Here is a 6,698-nt window from a genome sequence, read left to right on the forward strand (position 1 = left end):
ATATATATATATATATATATAATCAGTAGAGTTTTACATATTTTTATGTCTTAAAGAGATCAATTGATAGCGGATTCCAAAATTATTGATATTCACGAAGGCAAAGCAACACTAAGACATTAATTTTATAAATCTGGATTAAAAAAATATGGGACTAGTACAACAGACAGATCATTATTTCTTTAAAGTTGTAGAATATATGTTTTAAATATATTTAAATTGCAGCATTAATTCAGTATTAGGTTTATCGAATCTATATCTTATTAGTTTAATTTAAACACGTTTGCCCATATCTTTGAGGAACATTTAATTATTGGACGCCGAAGATTAGCTTTTATTACGAGACTGATAAATAGACACACAGGAACCACGTATTGAGTGAACTTTAGCAAACCTAATTAAAATGTTAAGTGAACGAACATATTATTCTAATAAAAAGAAAACATATTCAGGATAAAAACTTCTATGGATGTCGATTTTGCTACTTTAAAAATATTGATGCTTCAAATTTATGAGATATATGGCATCTGCAGTGCATCTATCAATTAAACACGTGTTGAACTGTACATTTTTTGGTTGGTGTAGGTTACATTATTCGTAGACATCTTGACTAGGTGTTTTAACATCGAGGCTATAATCGCTTGAGACGCTTGACATTTTTTAAATTGCAATGAATTCTTCATGTTTTAACAACAATAAAAAAAATCACATATTTGCAGCTAAAGTGAGGCTTGGGTGAGAATTAAATCAGGAAATCTGGGAATGTAAAACAAATAAGTTCGTAAATATATTTACTTAAAGAATGACGCAGGCTGGGGACGCCTAAATGATGTAAATTAACTCCTACTGAATCTTAAGAAATCAATGAGTGTTAAACTTTACATTCATAAGTGGCATGAGTTAGTATGCCACTATGAATGAGAGAAGTCTAAAGTTTCGGAACAGGGTCTTCGACGGAGAAATAAGCAATGGTTACCAGTGGTAACCAATTCTCTTTCTGTCACTCACTTCGGCTCATACAAACCTGTTTATATGATTAATATTGACAGCAATCTTTTACTCATCCTATTATAGCCACTGTTAAGTCAGCCTTCTTGTATTCCTCGCGGTTGACTAATATATTCTACTTGATGAATTTGTTGTATTTACTCTTTACTGGTGCAGATTCTAGCTTCATCACAGCTCTTATAAAATAAAGCTTAATTACCATTTTGATTAATTGGGTGCCGGTAAAATAGTTATTAATAAAATTCTGGTGTCGGTTTAAACGGCTATTCTCTCCAACACCTAAAAAGTGTATAGTGTTACATCTGTGGTAAAAATCGTTATTATTTTGTTGGGTACTGAGTAGCAAAGATACTAGACTGCGGATCAAAACACCATGCGTAATTACTTATGTTCCATTCAGAATGGTTATTGAGAAAACAGCTTTATATTCAAGTCAAATACGATAATAATGTAAGCTGAAGAATTCAGTCAAGAGACATTATCCAAACAATTAGGAGATAAAAATTTACACAAGGCAATGTTTGAAATATACAAAAAAAAAAAAAAATTCAAGAACTCGAAATAAAATTAAATAATATCAAGTTTCGAATCGACATATATATATTAATTGCCATTTATGTATCATTCATCAATCACATACGCAATTGACAGCCAAGTTACTGCAGTTTTGTCCAAAATAAAATATCTTATGGACCCGCTGTGTTCAAAACAATACATATATCGGAGGGAAACGAAAAGTGGTCCCAGCAGGGATTAGCTAGAAATCCTTGTTGGGTTTTTTCAATGGCATGTACTCACAGCCAACCACATGTCTGAACGAGATGTGTCGCTTCTGATGGTGGAAACAATGAATAATACATTTGCTTTCATTGAGAATAGCTGCTGGAATGAATAAATAATCTGGCGTACGCAATTGATGCAATATTGAAACAGCTATCTATGTAACGTGATGTAAGTACACACACACACACACAAAGTGAGTGACGCTAACTATGAATATCAATACGATGAATCTAGGGGGAAATAACGCTATTCAAGCTCTAGGATCAATTTAATTGTATTTTTCCTGTCTGAAGATGAATGGACCAGTGGCTAAGGTTTGTGGTTCATAATTTGAATGTTGTAGGTACAGTTCCTGGACCGGGTGGTGCGTTGCGTCTTCGTCATTACCCGTTAAGTCTACTCAGCTGTAATGAATGCCAACCCACCCCCATTTCATCTAACACCTATTGATTGTTCCGTTGTGAATAAGGTTGAGAGTGTATATGTGTTCACGATTGCATAAGTACATAAAACAATTAGCGAAAGCTTGGTATAAGTTACCAAGACATATTTGATTGCAAGTGTTGGCTGGCTTTGATTTTCTTTTACTCTGCTCTCATATCCAACTGCTTCAGACTGTCTGCAACAGCCATGGGTGCAGCTCTTTCTCCCTCCACTAAACCGATAACAAGAAAACAGAAATCAATGTTGGAATAATTTTTTGTTATTAACTATGCTCGACGTTTCTTATTTGAATAACTAATTACAAAATAATAATTATATTGTTTCTTAAATTGTTACAGACAGACAGAGATTGTATATTGATTGAAGTTGTATAAACCCAATTAAAATGCTAAATAATTGACTATTCAAATACAAAGAATATATATTCAGAAAAACAAATATATACACGCGTATGTGTTTCTGAAATTGATTTTATACTTTATAACGAAATTTGTTAGACATTCACATTATTTTGCTCCCATATAATTTAAACATTGATTTTGGTTAATTTTTGGCTAGACACAAAGAACCTATATTTTAGATGATGGGTGGAACAGAACATTAAAACGATTATAACTTTTTGGAAATATTTTTAATCGAAACGAAGTGAAATAGCTTCCACCGTGGATTAAAACTAAGTCACAGACTTTTTATTGACTCTTATTTGTTTCACCTTCGGTGATTGATATTGATTTATGTTATGTACACAGATTCGATGGAAAGGCCTTAGTCGATTAAATCGAGTTCAGTACTTGACTGGTACGTATTTTTATTGATGATGAACGATGAAAGCTAATTTTGGCCTCAAGATTTGTAACTATACTGAGTTGTGACTAAAACCACAAAAATTTTTGTCCGACAGTCGAGTGATTCAACCGTTTAGCGTTGGACAAAATAAACTATGGTAATTAGTTGACACCAGTTATGTTTAGGCCGTTTTTCCCTTTCATCCTCCGAGATCGATAAAATGACAAGCAGTTAAATACAGTATAGTTGATTTAACTGACTGCGCTTTCATGGACAATATTTAGTGCCAGGCTCAAGTTACAAACCGATGTTAAATGAAGTAAAACGGTTGGACCCAAGGAAGTTAGTGACTTCTGCGTCGCCACAGTATAAATGAATTAGTTTAGTGTAATAATGTGTTCAATGTAATAAAATTTTGTGCCGTAAGGGAAAAGAGATGGACGGAAATGTGAGAAAAAACGTCAAAAAGCGTTGCAAGGTAAATCAATTGGAGTTAGCGTGAGTAGAGGTTAAAGGAAGTGAGGAGGCGACAAATGTAAGTAGAAGGTGCAACGGTCAGGGCGAAGGGAAACAAAAGAAACACAAATGATTTGGTGAGTAGCAAGAGCGGTAGAATAGCCAAAATGGTAGAGCATCAAAGTAAATGTACTACTGCTGATTGTTGTCTACGTGTCGTAAGTTCAAACCTCACTGCTGCTGGTGTTGGCACTTATACAAATCAGGTCCCTCGGTGCCGACAGGGAGAAATTTGCGACATTTTGTCAAAGCTGGAAGCGATTATTAAAAGTCGTGATGTGACAGAAAAATATGTGTGGTGCATGAAGAGAATTGCAGTATTTCATTATGTTCGCATAAATTCTGTGTTCAAATCCTGCAGTGGTCGAGTGATCGAGAAGAGTATTAGGGACAATTATTTCGACAACAACTCCACTTGATAATTTACCTGCAGCCGTATGCCAATGCGAAAACAGCATTTGTAAATGGCAATAGATGGCAGGCATAAACGCGAGATCGATTCAATTAGTTATATAGCTCCTTCCTAGTAAGTACATGAGATTGTGGTATTGTAAGAAATCAATATTTAACATGAAACCCATCTATTTTAGAGGTTATTTTGATTTAAAGAAGTTTGTAAGAAATCAGTAGTTTATGGATATGTAGTAGAAGTACGTTATAAAATTCCATTTAAAAAATGTTATTTTGCTTAAATCTAGTTCCAAAGCACTCTTAAAATTTCTGTCACCATTATTACGTAGAGAAATGGTTATTCTCACAAAATAAATTGTACTCGTATGTTCAAATTTTTCTAGTTTGTGTCAACACTCTTACTTTATCTTCCCCGAGACTTCAATCATATCATATGAATAGTTGCATTTTATACTTTAACTCAAAATACTTGACCTGGCTAACTTTATTAGTTCCTAGAATAATTACAATCACATGAATATACAATATTTTGAGATAAATTGCTTTAAAGTAACAATTTATTTAACCCTTTATCTGGCCCAAATATTCTGCTTATTTTGTGTTCAAACTCGCCAGACTTGGCTTCTCACACGTACCATACAATGCCATTCTAAAAGTAAACAATCACATCATCGATTCTTTCTTTCTGTATCTTTCCTTCTTTTTGGATTATGCCTGTAATTGAAATGGTTATCTTTGTTACGTAGTGTCAGTGAAGACACGACTTTAAACTTGCGTTCAGAACCTGTAATTCAAAAGCCCAGTTTTCACACATGGTTAATTCCACGAGTAAGAATTCAGTTGACGATCCAGTAACTGAATGCTCATCGTCGAAACCGATGGAGTATTCACTACTTCAGAAGTAGAGAGTTGAACATTTATCATATGTAACGCTGCCTAGTTTGGAATTCCTGATATTCAATTTCCAACGAAACTCGGTTGCGTACAAAATAATTATTACTAGTATCACGAGGTCAAACGTTCAATACAAAATGGAATTCTATCGGAGGTCCTCAGGAGGTCTCTAATCGAAGAGTAGACTTATGATCAGAAATGTTCTATCCGTGACTACCCCACGTTAATTGTGAATCAGACACTGTTTTCTCAAAACTATCGTTCACTTGAAATAGTGGGCATAAACTTGAAGGAAATATGTCTGGTTTCAGTCAAGCCTCAGCAGAGCAGACTGGCCTTTCTGGGGACTTTTGAGAAGGTTGTCATTGTGCCATTCTCTATAGTTTGTGACTATCTTATTTTATTTTACTGTCGTATATGTATATAATACATATGTATATAAGTATGTGTGTGTGTGTGAAAATATTTATATATGGAAATATCTGCACATGCTTTTATGTGTGTGCGTGTGAAAAAAAAAATGTAATTATATACACACACACACACACATTTTCATACATATGTGTATATCTTTACATACATATATGTAAATATGTTTATATTCATACATATGTATATATCTGTACATGCATATATGTGTGTTTGTATGTTTGTGTGTGTGTGAATGTGTGTGTATGCGTGTGTTTGAGTGTACGTATGTATGTATTTATATATATATGTATGTATACGTATGTATCAAGAAATTTTAGCACTTCTCAGCATTTCACTTTTCAATCTTTCTTATGACTAAAATAGAGTACATTTCGAGTATATTCATATGCATATTAAGTGATTTTCATAAACATCTTTCTTTACCTTTTTATTCCCTCTCGAAGCAGATTATTTTCATGTTGCACTAGATCAAAAAAAATTATCAAAGCTAGCAGCAACATTACGTGTTATTTTGGGTACGTTCTCATATAAGTGTAGGCTAGTGATAGAAGCCACTTAACAATGAGCGATGAAAAGAAAACAAACTTCTTTCACTATTTCGATCCTATTTTCATATTTCGATGCTAATAGTAAAAAAAAAAAAAAACAGTTGTCGAAATGTTATCAGAAAATAATATCCCAAATATTCGCTTTTTATGGTTTCTTCAGCAGGAAACTAGTAATCCTCGTGGCCTTTTCACACACTCTACCTCCCGCGAGACTGATGTGCTTGATGTTCATGTTTTAAGTCTATGTCGCTGTCTGTAGGAAAATATACTTGAGGTTAAAGTTCTAAGTAGGAAGGATTTTTGGAGAGTGATTACTGCGGGGCTTCGAGAATAATATACAACATGGCTGACGAGAAAAAAGAGAAGTGGACCATGTCTTATGTGCTAAAGTGGAAAAAGGTGTAACTAGTTTGATCTTTCATGTATTTGATATAGTGTGCATGTGAGTTCACGAACATAACTGATTTTCGTAACCATGCATGAAGGATAGTCCGCAAGTTCTATTTAGAAGATAACGAACAAGCATGCAATGATTTGCATAAATTCTTTTTTTAAAAGCAAATATTCGCATAAAATTTAATACTGAAAATCGAAGGAGCCATGACTTCTTTTACTTTTACATTTATTATTGAGCATAACATACACAGGTAACATGCACAAGTACATAAACATCATATCTGTGTGTGTGTGTGTGTGTGTGTGTGTGTGTGCATGTAGTCGTTAGAAAATGTACAACAGCTAGACAAAGAAAGGAGTTGCCACACCTGGCTTGTATTTATTTCAGTACAGTAGACTGAAGCAATGTGAAATCACGTTTTCTACTCAGAGGCACATCGCGACGCCCAATCTAAGAATCGAACCCACGATATATATATA

Source organism: Octopus bimaculoides, chromosome 12 (genome assembly GCF_001194135.2).
Source record: "Octopus bimaculoides isolate UCB-OBI-ISO-001 chromosome 12, ASM119413v2, whole genome shotgun sequence".
In the NCBI taxonomy this organism is placed as follows: Eukaryota; Metazoa; Mollusca; class Cephalopoda; order Octopoda; family Octopodidae; genus Octopus; species Octopus bimaculoides.